This window comes from Mesoplodon bidens (assembly GCF_964165515.1).
Source record: "Mesoplodon bidens genome assembly, chromosome: X".
Taxonomy (NCBI): Eukaryota; Metazoa; Chordata; class Mammalia; order Artiodactyla; family Ziphiidae; genus Mesoplodon; species Mesoplodon bidens.
In genome coordinates this window covers 76,431,075-76,447,504 of record NC_138163.1, presented here as the reverse complement: position 1 = coordinate 76,447,504, position 16,430 = coordinate 76,431,075, and the positions used below count along the sequence as shown (strand labels likewise).

The following is a 16,430-nucleotide window of genomic DNA, read 5'->3' as shown; positions in this document are numbered from 1 at the left end:
TGGTGAGGACCTTTCCAGTGGCGCTGGCTTTCTCAGGACTTTTGCCACCACCACTGCTGGCATCTTTACTCTGTTGCTGAAGCTGCTGCGAATTCTCTTTAACTCTCACTGTATATTTGTGTCACTTTCTCAGAATTCAAAACCCTGGGCAGAGGTATCTGCCCAGCCAGATCTAGAATCACTTAGCAGCATCTCAGCTTGAAGGATGAAAGGAAAGGGAATACTTCCTCCTTCCACTTTGGCTTCAGTAGTGGGGGTGGGTCCTACTGCCTATTACCAAGACGCTCACTCACAGCGGGGGATTTCCTTAACCTAAGCTGTGTGTTTGGATGCTGGGTAGCCAAAAAATATGACAACTATCTGTAAAAGTGTGGATCTACTGGAGTTTATTTAACCAGTGCCCTACTGTAAAAAATGTAGGTTGTTTTCTCTTTTGTTGCTTTAAACTATGTGGTAATAGACACATTTTACTAATCTAGTTGGTGGAAAACATTGTATTTTAGTCGTTTTAATTTATAACTTTAAATGTAAATTTTTATGTTTATTGGAATTTTGGATTTCTTATTTTGTCAATTGTCTGACATATATATTACATATATGGACTTTTTTGAGATATAATTTACATGTCATAAAATTCAGTATAATTTTATGTAATTCAGGGGTTTTTAGTGTATTCGCAGACTTGTGCAACCATTACTACTATCTAATTCCAGAACATTTCATCACTCCAGAAGGAAACTCCATATGCATATATATTTTTGTAATTTGCTTACATGGGTTTTTTATGGCACATGACATTATTAAAATGCATAAAAATTAAACTTAAAGATCTTTTCCTTTACCGTTTCTGCTTTTGGCTTAGGCTTAGAAAGGCCTTCTCCATCCCAAGTTTTGTTGTTGCTGTTGTTGTTAATTATCCACTTTTATAGCATTACACGTTTTTTTTTTTTTTTACATTTCAGTCTTTAACTCATTTAGAATTAATTTTGGAGTAAGATGGGATTTAAACGTGTTTACCTCACATGGTTAGCACATTATGGCAACACCACTTATTTATTTCCCCACTGATTTGAAATACTTCCCTTATATTACTAAATTCTTTTTTTTAACATCTTTATTGGAGTATAATTGCTTTACAATGGTGTGTTAGTTTCTGCTTTATAACAAAGTGAATCAGCTATATGTACACATATATCCCCATATCTCCTCCCTCTTGTGTCTCCCTCCCACCCTCCCTATCCCACCCCTCTAGGTGGTCACAAAGCACCGAGCTGATCTCCCTGTGCTATGCAACTAAATTCTTATATATACATATATGTCTGTTTCTGGGACTTTCTGTTCCATTACAAAAGATCTGTCTATTCTGACATTAGTAATATTGTACACATGAAACTTATATAATGTTATAAACCAATTTAAAAAAATAAAATAAAACTTTTAAAGACATTTTAATGTCTGGTAGGGTAATGAGCATCATTATCCTCTTTAGTGATGGTTTTTATAAAATTAGTGACATACTTGAAAAGTTTAGTCAAACTGAGTTGTCATTTTCAGCCTCATCAAACTTTTATCATTTATTTTATAGTTTATTTGTTCTTAATCAGTTATAGCAAATATAAAATAAGTGCTTTTTCAACTTAATCTATGTAGTGGTTAAGCACTGTCAGTTATTTTTAGTTTTCATAGAATTTAATGTTTTTTCATCAGTGGTTTGGGGCCCTATTTTGTCTTAGAACTAAAATTGTAAGATGGATTTTTCCTTATGAAGAGGGCTATAGCATTACAAGTGGTCCATGATTTACCTACAGATTTTGTCTGACAAGCTTGAAACAGATGATTGTTTCAATGGGGAGAAAAACAGCATTCCAACTACCAAACAATCAGAATCTAAGATAGACTACTGCACCAAGACCATATTTAACCCATAATATGGTTGAAAAGTAGCTGACACGTTTTAATGTCAAATAGTTGAATCCTACTTCCCTCTACTTTCCAGGGATAAAAATGGCCTTGTCTGAGGCAAGAAAAGTTTCACCCATACTAAAAATAGGTTTTTTTCTCTAGTCTATTATTGACAAGGCAGCAAATGTTCAGTCCCTGGTGGAAAAGCAGCTAGTAACCTGAGGTTTATTTCTCAGTTTCTGAGTAACTTGTCCCCTCGCCTGTGTTTTTGCAGGGTAATGATAGTTTTCAAGCATTTTCCTCACCCTACCCCCACCTCTGGCTGGTTTTCTTTTATACGTTTTGCAAACATTGCCCTATTAAGTCAATCCCTTTGAGGCTATTGTTAACTCTAGACTTCAGCTTGAATTGCCTTATGAGCAGAGGTAAGTCTGAGTGTTAGCTTCCTTAATTTTAAAAGGAGGCAACTACCTTATTTATATTGCAGGGTTGTTGTGAAATTATGTATACGAAATGCTATAGGAATCTGAAATATCTGTAGTTACCACAAGGACAGCTCTTTTGTAAGAAGCGGTGATTAGTCAAGGAGTCACAAAAATGGCCAGCAAAGCACATTGCCTCTTCCTAATTTGAGTGTTCTGGTCTTTTTTTTTTTTTTTTTTTTTTTTTTTTTTTAAGTTTATTTATTTATTTTTTTAATTAGTTTCTGCTTTATAACAAAGTGAATCAGTCATACATATACATCTGTTCCCACATCCCTTCCCTCATGCATCTCCCTCCCTCCCACCCTCCCCATCCCACCCCTCCAGGCGGTCACAAAGCACCGAGCTGATCTCCCTGTGCTCTGCGGCTGCTTCCCACTATCTATCTACCTTACGTTTGGTAGTGTATACACGTCCATGCCTCTCTTTCGCCTTGTCACAGCCCACCCTTCCCCCTCCCCATATCCTCAAGTCCATTCTCAAGTAGGTCTGCGTCTTCATTCCCGTTTTGCCCCTAGGTTCTTCATGACATTTTTTTTTTAAATTCCGTATATATGTGTTAGCATACGGTATTTGTCTTTCTCTTTCTGACTAACTTCACTCTGTATGACAGACTCTAGGTCTATCCACCTCATTACAAATAGCTCAGTTTCGTTTCTTTTTATGGCTGAGTAATATTCCATTGTATATATGTGCCACATCTTCTTTATCCATTCATCCGATGATGGACACTTAGGTTGTTTCCAGCTCCGGGCTATTGTGAATAGAGCTGCAATGAACATTTTGGTACATGTCTCTTTTTGAATTATGGTTTTCTCAGGGTATATGCCCAGTAGTGGTCTTTTTTGACCTTACTAATATGTCTGAAGTACTGACCCCTAATCTTTTGGGAATGGTCAAATGAAAAGAACAATTATGTTTTGAAACATACACTAGTCTACTCCAACTGTTTCATATGGAATCTTAGTCTTCTGTTTGTATAGTGACAGTTGTGTGATGAAGGAGGTTAGACACTCAGTATTTTGAAAACAAGTGAAGGTATAAGATCAGTGTTCATTTTAAAGGTTCACACAATTTAAACGAGATGTTTTATATAAAATAATAAAGAAGCTAATGCTTTCCCCTTTTGTTTTCAATTCAGAGTGGTAGATTTTAAATAAAAGAAAATGGGTAGGAAAAAAACTAAAAAATTTAAAACTTTAAAAAAGTTAAATTGATTTGGAAATATATATACTCTGAAGGCAACTAGTTGAGTGTTTGCATAGCTAGAAATTATGAATTTGCTTGACAAAACAGGGGTGTTTTTATAGCCCTGGTGTAATAGACTGGGTGATTTTTGTCTGTTTATAAGTTTGAGTTTATCATTGGTCTCACTTATTGAATTATTTCAATTTTGGTAACTTGTCTCTTAATTTCTGCACATTCCCTATATATTTTTCTTCTTTATTTCCCCCTAAAGTGGACTGTGTTTCTTAAAAATCTTTTTTCCTCCATCTTTATCGAGGTATAATTGACAAATAGAAATAGTATATATTTAAGTTGTAAAATGTGTTATTTTGATGTACATATACATTGTGATATGATTACTGCAATCAAACTCATGAACATATCCATCACCTTACATAGTTACCATTTCTTGTTGCTGTTGAGGACAATTAACATCTCTTTTAGCAAGTTTTAAGTAAACAATTATTAACTGTAGTCATCATGTGTACATTAGATTTCCAGAGTTTATTCATCCTGCATAATTGAAACTCTGTACCCTTTAACAAACATTTCCCCATTTCCCCCAATCCCCAGGCCCTGATAACCACCCTTCTAGTCTCTAAGAGTTCAACTTTAGATTCCACATATAAGTGAGATCATGCACTTTTTGTCTTTGCATGTCTGGCTTATTTCACTTAGCATAATGTCCTCCAGGTTCATGCGTTTATTTTCCTTTTAAAAATTCTTACAGTGAAATAACTAAGGTCTACAAAGAGTATAGGGAACCCTATAACATATGTGTGCATCCACTTCTCAGCCTAAGAAATTAAACATTACATATATAGTTGAAGTTTCCCTTTGTGTTCCAGTTGCATCCTTTCCTCCCTCCCCAAACTCCTGAATTTGGAGTTTATTATTCCCATGCATATTTGTATATTTTGTATATTTATATATTTTTTATATTTATTTTATATATACTACTACATATGTGTGCATACAAAAAAAAACATATGGTATTGTTTTACATTTTTAGACTTTTGTATTCTTCTGAAACTTTTTATTTCCTCAACTATGTTTGTGAGATTTATCCATGTTGCCACCTGTAGCCCTAGTTTGGAGTTTCTCAACCTCTGTTTTTTTGACATTTGGGGCCGGATATTCTTCGTTGCGAGGAGCTTTCTTGTCCATTATAGGATGTTTAATGATATCCCAGTAGCACTTTCCCCTCCACCCCCCACCCCAGTTGTGATAACCAAAAATGTCTCCAGACATTGCCTGATGTCCCTTTCATGGTGAAATCTCCCCTCCTCTCAGTAAGAACCACAATTTTATTTATTTTTAAAATTTTTATTTTATTTTTTATACAGCAGGTTCTTATTAGTTATCTATTTTATACATATTAGTGTATATATGTCAACCCCAATCTCCCAATTCATCCCACCACCATCACCCCACCCGCCACTTCCGCCAATGGTGTTCATACGTTTGTTCTCTACATCTCTGTCTATTTCTGCCCTGCAAACTGGTTCATCTGTACCATTATTCTAGGATCCATATATATGCGTTAATATACGATATTTGCTTTTCTCTTTCTGACTTACTTCACTCTGTATGACCGTCTCTAGATCCATCTACGTCTCTACAAATGACCCAATTTTGTTCCTTTTTATGGCCGAGTAATATTCCATTGTATATATGCACCACATCTTCTTTATCCATTCGTCTGTCGATGGGCATTTAGGTTGCTTCCATGACCTGGCTATTGTAAATAGTGCTGCAATGAACATTGGGATGTATGTGTCTTTTTGAATTATGGTTTTCTCTGTGTATATGCCCAGTAGTGGGATTGCTGGATCATATGGTAATTCTATTTTTAGTTTTTTAAGGAACCTCCAGACTGTTCTCCATAGTGACTGTATCAATTTACATTCCCACCAACAGTGCAAGGGGGTTTCCTTTTCTCCACAACCTCTCCAGCATTTGTTGTATGTAGATTTTCTGATGATGCCCATTCTAACTGGTGTGATATGAGGTGATACCTCATTGTAGTTTTGATTTGCATTCCTCTAATAATTAGTGATGTTGAGCAGCTTTTCATGTGCTTCTTGGCCATCTGTATCTCTTCTTTGGAGAAATGTCTATTTAGGTCTTCTGCCCATTTTTGGATTGGGTTGTTTGTTTTTTTTAATATTGAGCTGCATGAGCTGTTTATATATTTTGGAGATTGATCCTTTGTTCATTGATTTGTTTGCAAATATTTTCTCCCATACTGAGGGTTGTCTTTTCGTCTTGTTTATGGTTTCCTCTGCGTGCAAAAGCTTTGAAGCTTCATTAGGTCCCATTTGTTTATTTTTGTTTTTACTTCCATTACTCTAGGAGGTGGATCGAAAAAGATCTTGCTGTGATTTATGTCAAACAGTGTTCTTCCTATGTTTTCTTCTAAGAGTTTTATAGTGTCCAGTCTTACATTTAGGTCTCTAATCCATTTTGAGTTTATTTTTGTGTATGGTGTTAGGTAGTGTTCTAATTTCATTCTTTTACATGTAGTTGTCCAGTTTTCCCAGCACCACTTATTGAAAAGACTGTCGTTTCTCCTTTGTATATCCTTGCCTCCTTTGTCATAGATTAGTTGAGCATAGGTGCGTGGGTTTATCTCTGGGCTTTCTATCCTGTTCCATTGATCCATATTTCTGTTTTTGTGCCAGTACCATATTGTCTTGGTTACTATATAGCTTTTGTAGTATCATCTGAAGTCAGGGAGTCTGATTCCTCCAGCTCCATTTTTTTTCTCTCAAGATTGCTTTGGCTATTCATGGTCTTGTGTCTCCATACAAATTTTAAGACATTTTGTTCTAGTTCTGTGAAAAATGCCACTGGTAATTTGATAGGGGTTGCATTGAATCTGTAGATTGCTTTGGGTAGTATAGTCATTTTCACAATATTGATTCTTCCAATCCAAGAACATGGTATACCTCTCCATCTGTTTGTGTCATCTTTGATCTCTTTCATCAGTGTCTTACAGTTTTCTGAGTACAGGTGTTTTACCTCTTTAGGTAGGCTTATTCCTAGGTATTTTACTCTTTTTGTTGCAATGGTGGATGGGATTGTTTTCTTAATTTCTCTTTCTGATCTTTAGTTGTTAGTGTATAGGAATGCAAGAGATTTCTGTGCATTAATTTTGTATCCTGCAACTTTACCAGATTCATTGTTTAGCTCTAATAATTTTCTGGTAGCATCTTTAGGATTCTCTATGTATAGTATCATGTCATCTGCAAACAGTGACAGTTTTACTTCTTCTTTTCCAATTTATATTCCTTTTATTTCTTTTTCTTCTCTGATTGCCATGGCTAGGACTTCCAAAACTATGCTGAATAATAGTGGCAAGAGTGGACACCCTTGTCTTGTTCCTGATCTTAGAGGAAATGGTTTCAGTTTTCCACCATTGAGAGTGATGTTTGCTGTGGGTTTGTCATTTATGGCCTTTATTATGTTGAGGTAGGTTCCCTCTATGCCCACTTTCTGGAGAGTTTTTATCATAAATGGGTGTTGAATTTTGTCAAAAGCTTCTTCTGCATCTATTGAGATGATCATATGGTTTTTATTCTTCAATTTGTTAATACGGTGTATCACATCGGTTGATTTGCATATATTGAAGAATCCTTCCATCCTTGCGATAGACCCCACTTGATCATGGTGTATGATCCTGTTAATCTGTTGTTGGATTCTGTTTGCTAGTATTTTTTTTTTTTTTTTTTGTGGTACGCGGGCCTCTTACTGCTGTGGCCTCGCCTGTTGTGGAGCACAGGCTCTGGACGTGCAGGCTCAGCGGCCACGGCCCACGGGCCCAGCTGCTCTGCGGCATGTGGGATCCTCCCGGACCAGGGCACGAACCTGTGTCCCCTGCATCGGCAGGCGGACCCTCAACCACTGCGCCACCAGGGAAGCCCCTGTTTGCTAGTATTTTGTTGAGGATTTTTTCATCTATATTCATCAGTGATATTGGTCTGTAATTTTCTGTTTTTGTAGTATCTTTGGTTTTGGTATCAGGGTGATGGTGGGCTCATAGAATGAGTTTGGGAGTGTTCCTTCCTATGCAATTTTTTGGAAGAGTTTGAGAAGGATGGGTGTTAGCTCTTCTCTAAATGTTTGATTGAATTCACCTGTGAAGTCATCTGGTCCTGGACTTTTTGTTTGTTGGAAGATTTTTAATCAAAGTTTCAATTTCATCACTTGTGATTGGCCTGTTCATATTTTCTCTTTCTTCCTGGTTCATTCTTGGAAGGTTATACCTTTCTGAGAATTTGTCTTCCAGGTTGTCCATTATATTGGCATAGAGTTGCCTGTAGTAGTCTCTTAGGATACTTCATATTTCTGCAGTGTTTGTTGTAACTTCTCCTGTTTCATTTCTAATTTTATTGATAGGAGTCCTCTCCCTCTATTTCTTGATGAATCTGGCTAAAGGTTTATCATTTTTTTTATCTTCTCAAAGAACCATCTTTTAGTTTTATTGATCTTTGCTATTGTTTTGTTTCTATTTCATTTATTTCTGCTCTGATCCTTATGGTTTCTTTCCTTCTACTAACTTTGGGTTTTGTTTTTTTCTTTCTCTGCTTCCTTTAGGCATAAGGTTAGATTGTTTATTTGAGATTTTTCTTGTTTCTTGAGGTAGGCTTCTATTGCTCTAAACTTCCCTCTTAGAACTGCTTCTGCTTCATCCCGTAGGTTTTGGATCATCGTGTTTTCATTGTCATTTGTCTCTGTGTATTTTTTGATTTCCTCTTTGATTTCTTCAGTGATCTCTTGGTTATTTAGTAACGTATTGTTTAGCCTCCATGTGTTTGTGTTTTTTACATTTTTTTCCCTGTAGTGGATTTCTAATCACATAGCATTGTGTTTGGAAAAGATGCTTAATATGATTTCAATTTTCTTAAATCAACTGAGGCCTGATCTGTGACCCAAGATGTGATCAATCCTGGAGAATGTTCCGTGTGCATGTGAGAAGAAACTGTAATCTGTTGTTTTGGGATGGAATGTCCTATAAATATCAATTAAATCTATCTGGTCTACTGTGTCATTTAATGCTTGTGTTTCCTTATTAATTTTCTGTCTGGTGATCTGTCCATTGGTGTAAGTGAGGTTTTTAAGTCCCCCACTATTATTGTGTACTGTTGATTTTCCTTTATGGCTGTTAGCAGTTGCCTTATGTATTGAGGTACTCCTATGTTGGATGCATATATATTTATAATTCTTATATCTTGTTCTTGGATTGATCCCCTGATCATTATGTAGTGTCCTTAGTTGTCTCTTGTAACATTCTCTATTTTAAAGTCTACTTTATCTTATATGAGTATTGCTACTCCAGCTTTCTTTTGATTTCCATTTGCATGGAATATCTTTTTCCTCCCCTCACTTTCAGTTTGTGTGTGTCCCTAGGTCTGAAGTGGGTCTCTTGTAGACAGCATATATATGGGTCTTGTTTTTGTATCCATTCAGTGGGCCTGTGTCTTTTGGCTGGAGCATTGAATCCATTCATGTTTAAGGTAATTATCAATATGTATGCTCCTATTACCATTTTCTTAATTGTTATGGCTTTGGTTTTGTAGGTTCTTTTCTTCTCTTGTGTTTACCACTTAGAGAAGCTCCCTTAGCATTAGTTGTAGAGGTGGTTTGGTGGTGCTGAATTCTCTTAGCTTTTGCTTGTTTGTAAAGCTTTTGATTTCTCTGTCGAATCTGAATGAGATCCTTGCTGAGTAGAGTAATCTTGGTTGTAGGTTCTCCCCTTTCATCACTTTAAATATATCATGCCACTCCCTTCTGGCTTGTAGAGTTTCTGCTGAGAAATCAGCTGTTAACCTTATGGGATTCCCTTGTATGTTATTTGTCATTTTTCTCTTGTTGCTTTCAATAGTTTTTCTTTGTCTTTATTTTTTGTCAGTTTGATTACTATGTGTCTCAGCGTGTTTCTCCTTGGGTTTATCCTGCCTGGTACTCTCTGTGCTTCCTGGACTTGGGTGGCTCTTTCTTTTCCCTTGTTAGGAAAGTTTTTGACTATAATCTCTTCAAATATTTTCTTGGGTCCTTTCTCTCTCTCTTCTCCTTCTGGGACCCCTATAATGCAAATGTTGTTTCGTTTAATGTTGTCCCAGAGGTCTCTTAGGCTATCCTCATTTCTTTTCATTCTTTGGTCTTTATTCTGTTCTGTGGCAGTGAATTCCCCCATTCTATCTTCCAGGTCACTTATCTGTCCTTCTGCCTCAGTTATTCTGCTATTGATTCCTTCTAGTGTATTTTTCATTTCAGTTATTGTATTGTTCATCTCTGTTTATTTGTTCTTTAATTCTTTTAGGTCTTTGTTAAACATGTCTTGCATCTTCTCGATCTTTGCCTCCATTCTTTTTTGGAGGTCCTGGATCATCTTCACTATCATTATTCTGAATTCTTTTTCTTGAAGGTTGCCTATCTCCACTTCATTTAGTTGTTTTTCTGGGGTTTTATCTTGTTCCTTTAACTGGTACATAGCTCTCTGCCTTTTATTTTGTCTATCTTTCTGTGAATGTGGTTCTTGTTCCACAGGCTGCAGGATTGTAGTTCTTCTTGCTTCTGCTGTCTGCCCTCTGGTGGATGAGTCTATCTGAGAGGCTTGTGCAAGCTTCCTGATGGGAGAGACTGGTGATAGGTAGAGCTGGGTGTTGCTCTGTTGGGCAGAGCTCCGTAAAACTTTAATCCACTTGTCTGCTGATGGGTGGGGCTACGTTCCCTCCCGGTTGGTTGTTTGGCCTGAGGCGATCCAACACTGGAGCCTACCCTGCTGTTTGGTGGGCCTAATGGCGGACTCTGGGAGGGCTCACGCCAAGGAGTACTTCCCAGAACTTCTGCTGCCAGTGTCCTTGTCCTCACGGTGAGCCACAGCCATTCCCTGCCTCTGCAGGAGACCCTCCAACACTAGCAGGTAGGTCTGGTTCAGTCTCCTATGGGGTCACTGCTCCTTCCCCTGGGTCCCAATGTGCACACCACTTTGTGTGCCCTCCAAGAGTGGAGTGTCTGTTTTCCCCAGTCCTGTCAAAGTCCTGCAATCAAATTCCACTAGCCTTCAAAGGCTGATTGTCTAGGAATTCCTCCTCCTGTTGCCAGACCCCCAGGTTGGGAAGCCTGACATGGGGCTCAGCACCTTTACTCCAGTGGGTGGACTTCTGTGGTATGTGTTCTCCAGTTTGTGAGTCACCACCCAGCAGTTATGGGATTTGATTTTATTTTGATTGCGCCCCTCCTACCATCTCATTGTGGCTTCTCCTTTGTCTTTGTATGTGGGGTATCCTTTTTGGTGAGTTACAGCGTCTTCCTGTCAATGATTGTGTAGTTAGTTGTGACTCTGGTGCTTTCCCAAGAGGGAGTGAGTTCATGTGCTTCTACTCCACAATCTTGAACCAGTCCTCTGAGAACCACTATTTTAGTTCATTCATTTTAACTACTGCGTCATGCTCCATGATATATATATATCACCTCTTATTTTTTCATTTTCCAGTTGATAGACATTTAGATTATTTCCAAAGTGTTGGGTTTTTGTTGTTTTTGTTGTTTTGGGTTTTTTTTGCAATGGGCATTCTTCTTTATGTGTCCTTGTACACATGTGAGATTTTCTCTAGGGTAATATGCCTAGGAGTAAAAATGTTGAGTTCTAGTATATGCATATCTTCAATGACTCTGCCAGATATTACCGAACAGGTTCCATAATGGCTGTACTAATTTATGTTCTCACCAGCTGAATACGGGAGATCCTGTTGCTCCACATTCCCATTAACACTTGGTATTGTCAGATTTTGAAATTTTTGTTTACCTGATGGGAGTAAATGATATTCATTGTGGTTTTAATTTTCATTTTCTTGATTACTGTAGTGATCAAAAATTATCCATGTAGAGCTGTATCCAAAAAAAGAATTAAATTTTACCATATAATTTATTAAGAATCCAGAAACCTTTCTCAAATTATGAGGCCTCATTATTTTACGGTGATTTAAAAATAATGTTTGAGGGCTTCCCTGTGGCACTGGTTGAGAATCTGCCTGCCAATGCAGAGAACGTGGGTTTGATCCCTGGTCCGGGAAGATCCCATGTGCCACGGAGCAACTAAGCCCGTGCACCACAGCTACTGAGCCTGTGCTCTAGAGCCCATGAGCCACAACTGCTGAGCCTGCATGCTGCAACTACTGAAGCCTGAGCGCCTAGAGCCTGTGCTCTGCTACAACAGAAGCCACTGCAATGAGAAGCCCGTGCACTGCAACGAAGAGTAGCCCCCGCTCGCCACCACTAGAGAGAGAGCCTGCATGCAGCAACAAAGACCCAACACAGCCAAAAATCAATAAATAAAATAAATAAATTTAAAATACTAATTAAAAAATAAAAAATAAAAATAATGTTTGAGCTTCTTTGATCAGCTTTAAGAAGTGGTTTTGTGCAGTCAGACTTCATACGTGTCATGTATGTTTGTACTCAACTTATGCAGTTTCTGTTTCCAAATCAGAGATGATGATCTAGTCATAATACTGTTCTTCCTCTTAGAAAATGTTATTACTGATGGTGATTACCATCTGTGTTTAGGGAGTGGCTCAAAATACTTTAATAACTGGAAGTTATTTCCCTCAGTGTTGTTGGTTGCTCTTTTTCTCAGAGTCACCTCATTGCTAATAGCTGCATGCCAGATTTGTTTCTTTGATATTGTCATCTCCCATAAACATACATTTTTTCCACACCGTATGAAATTATTTACACTCTTACTCTGTTTTCTGAGTCATTTTTCTAAATGCAGTGAGAGGTTACAAAAACTGTTCTTGACTTTGTACCTATCTTTGAGACATTTAAGATTCAAAAGATGGTTATACATATATTATAAAATCAATTAGAGTTGTGTGTGTTATATTTTATATTTAAAAATATGTATATATAAATAATATATATAAAATAGAGTAGTATGAGGGGAATGGAATTCCTCTGAGGTTTTGAGTGTAAGGTCCAATTTAAGTATAGTTTTGAAGAAAAAATACAGGCGAATTATGAGTGCAGAAGAAATACGTATTATTCATAGTTGATTTGACATGCTTAAATTAGGATGTAGTGGGAAAAGTGGCTGTATTAATGTAATTTTCATTCATGCTCAGAATTTCTTTCCTCCCTAATAACTATTTCCAGGGTGAATTATCCACTCACTTTAAAAGTGCCTTTCAGGGGCTTCCCTGGTGGCGCAGTGGTTGAGAGTCCACCTGCCGATGCAGGGGACACGGGTTCGTGCCCCAGTCTGGGAGGATCCCACATGCTGCAGAGCGGCTAGGCCCATGAGCCATGGCCGCTGGGCCTGCGCGTCTGGAGCCTGTACTCCTCAATGGGAGAGGCCACAACAGTGAGAGGCCCGCGTACAGCAAAAAAAAAAAAAAAAAAAAGTGCCTTTCTGCTTAACTAGTCTCTTTCAGTTCCTCAGTAAGCCTGAGAGATGCTCCAATACTTTGGTCTGGAGCATACCCCATAATAAAACTGTATTTCAATTTTACATTCCTAAGTAACCATGTAAACTAGCCTTCATCTGTTGAGTGTATTGTATTCCAAAAGTTTGTTACCAATTCTGTTTTTTGAACTTGACAGTTTCTTACAAAACAATTTAGTCAATTTTGGTAATGTACCTGAGTCAACCCTCAAAAGCCCCATTTTGACCCATAACATATTTGAGCCATATAGGTACTAAGTCTGAATGTTCTGACCTTGAGGCAGGCAGCCATGTGCTATAAGAGGAAAGAGGAAGCAACTCCTTTTTTAGGCACAGGGCTAACAGTAGACAAAATATTGATAGGAGCTGTTTGTTTTAGACATTATCAACTTCCCTTTTCATACTCATTACCGCTTCCCAGTGACCCTCTCCCTAAGGCCTTGGAGCCCCTAATGCCTTCGTGCTTGCCTTAAGTACCCTGCCTTGGACTTTTCACCTGGGCCCATGAGTTCTTTACATCCCACGGATCCTTTGCTCATAATTACCTGTCTTTCCTGTCCCATTTGGGCTTCTGTTTTATTGTAGTAACTGATCATACCTAGATATTAGGAGGTGTAATGCCAGCTATCAGCCCCTTAACCTCTCAAAGAGGAATTTGTATTTTAAAAAGAGGATACAATGTCTATTAAGACAACTGACCTAGATTCTTCAAAAAGTTACTTGGGGGAAAAGAGATAAAGGAGAGAGGCTGTTCTAGATTAAATGAGACAAAAGAGACACAACCAAATGCACAGTGTGAACCTTATCTGGATCCTGATTTTGAAAAAAATAAAAGCTGTAAGGGATATTCTTGGGACATTTAGGACAATTTAAATAGAGAATTTGTATTAAAGGATGTACAATGATTAATTTTCTTAGCTGTGATCAAAGTATTGTGGTTTTACAGGAGTCCTTATTGTTTAGATATGCATGCTGAAGTATTATGATCTCTAAAACTTAAAAATAGTTTAGGAAAAACAGAGCAAGTATAGCAAAATGTTAACAATTGTTGAGTTCATGCAGAGGATATACAAATAGATGTTCATTGTATTATTCACCTTTTATGTGTGGTTGAAAATTTTCATAGTAAAGATTTGGAAAACAGGGAAGCTGTTCATTAGTATAATATTCTTTAGATTGTAAAATTTCATGCAGTGGAGAATTCAGGCAGTATGGAGAACTTCATTTTTTACTACTTCATCCCTATTCCACTTATCATTCATTCAAAGATTCACATATTGTCCTATTGACAGCAGCTGCTCTGGCTAGAGGAAGGAAGAGTTTCTCAGGGCAACGACAGCTTATTTTTACATATAGATCGTAAGTCATAGATTACCAGAATGTGAAATCTTTGGCAGTGTGGTTCATTAGAGATCATTATTTTTTTTGACTCTGAATAAAGGCTGTTTCAAGTCATTAAAAACAAAAGTTAGACAAAATGTATTCTTTTATATTGAATATATATTGTAAGTCTCTCTATGTAAAAATAGACAGTAATTTAATACTAATTTCATAAGAAGAATCAGTGGACATAACTGAATTGTTAAGTGTTGCATTTGGAATAACTTTAGCTCTAACTTTTAAAGTAAATAACAAAAATAGACTAATAATTATGAGTTTATTTCAGATCAAATCACACTATAAGTTACAGTTGTTCCATAATTAATGCCAGTTGAAGTTAAGAGTGAGACTGATGCACCTAGGGATGAATTTTTCTTTCAACTTTTCTAAGATTTTTACATTTTAAAAATGGATATGGAAAACAGTATGGAGGTTCTTGAAAAAAATTAAAAAACAGAACTATCATGTGATCCAGCAATTCCACTTCTGGGTATTTATCCAAGGGAAATGAGATCACTATCTCAAAGATATTTGCACCCCTGTATTCATTGCAGCATTATTTACAATAGCCAAGACATGGAAATAACCAATGTCCATCGATAGATGAATAGATAAAGAAAGTGTGATATACATATACACATTCTTCAGCCGTAAAAATGAAGGAAATCCTGCCACTTGTGACAACATGGATGGACCCTGAGGGCATTATGCTAAGTGAAAGAAGTCAGACAGAGACAGACAAATACTGTATGAGCTCACTTATACATGGAATCTGAAAAAACCTGAACTCATAGACACAGAGAACAAATTGATGAGTTGGTTACCAGAGGTGGGGTTAGGGAGTGGGTGAAATGGATGAAGGTCATTAAAAAGTATAAACTTCCAGTTATAAGGTAGATAATTCCTGAGGATATAATGTACAGCATGGTGACTATAATTAACAATATTGTATATTTGAAGGCTGCTAAGAGAGTAGATCTTAAAAGTTCTCATCACAGGAAAAAAAATGTAACTATGTATAGTGATGGATGTTAACTAAACTTACGGTGGTAATTTTGCAATATATACATATATGAAATCATTATATTGTATACCTAAAACTAATACAATATTATATGTCAATTATATCTCAGTAAAATGGCAGTTTCATGTGATTCAAGCTAATTATCAGTGAAGAAAACAAAGATTCCTGCCTTCATGGAATTTTCATTTTAGTGGGAAGTGTATTGCAGTGTAACAAATTATTCCAAAATTTAGTGGCTTAAAACAACGAACAATTATTATCTCACAGTTTCTGTGGGTCATGAATTTGGGAGTGGTTTATCTGGGTGGTTCTGGCTCAAGGTCTGTCATGAGGTTGTAAGTCTATATGTCAGCTGAGGCTACAGGCATCTAAGGACAACTGAGTCTGAAGGATCAGCTTTCAAGGCAGTTAACTCACCTGTTTATTGGCAGGAGGCCTTATGTCATTGCTGGTTATTGACAGGAGGCCTCAATTTCTCACCATGTGAACCTCTCCAAAAGGCTGCTTGAGTATCCTCATGCCATGGCGGGTAGCTTCCCCTAGATGGGGTGATTCAAGAGAGAGGACAAGGAGGAAGCCACAGTGACTTTTTTTTCCCTCCTGCAGTGCCTTTTATGGCCAATCTTGGAAGTCACACTTTGTCACTTCCACTATTGACTTAGAAGCAAGTCACTGAGTCCAGGCCACACTCAAAGAGAAAGGAGTTAAATTCCACCTCTTGAAGGAAAGGAGTAGCAAAGAATTTGTGAACATATTTTAAAACCACCACAGGAAGACAGGTAATATGCAATAAACATAGTAAGTAAATTATGGAGTTTATTAGAAGGTTATAAGTTCTATGAAAATAAGAAAAAAATAGAGCAAAGGTAATGGGAATCAGAGTATGTGTGTGTGGAAGGGGTGTGGGATGCAATTTTCAACAGGGTGGTCATTGTAAGACTCATTAGGAAGGTTAGATTTGAGT

At 37.2% G+C, this 16,430-nt stretch overlaps 1 long non-coding RNA gene across 1 annotated transcript in view; it reads left to right on the top strand.

Moving 5' to 3' along the window:
• LOC308609205 overlaps positions 1–16,430 on the top strand; it is a 61,261-nt gene that overhangs the window by 44,200 nt on the left and 631 nt on the right. The gene's annotated exons all lie outside the window — the stretch shown is intronic.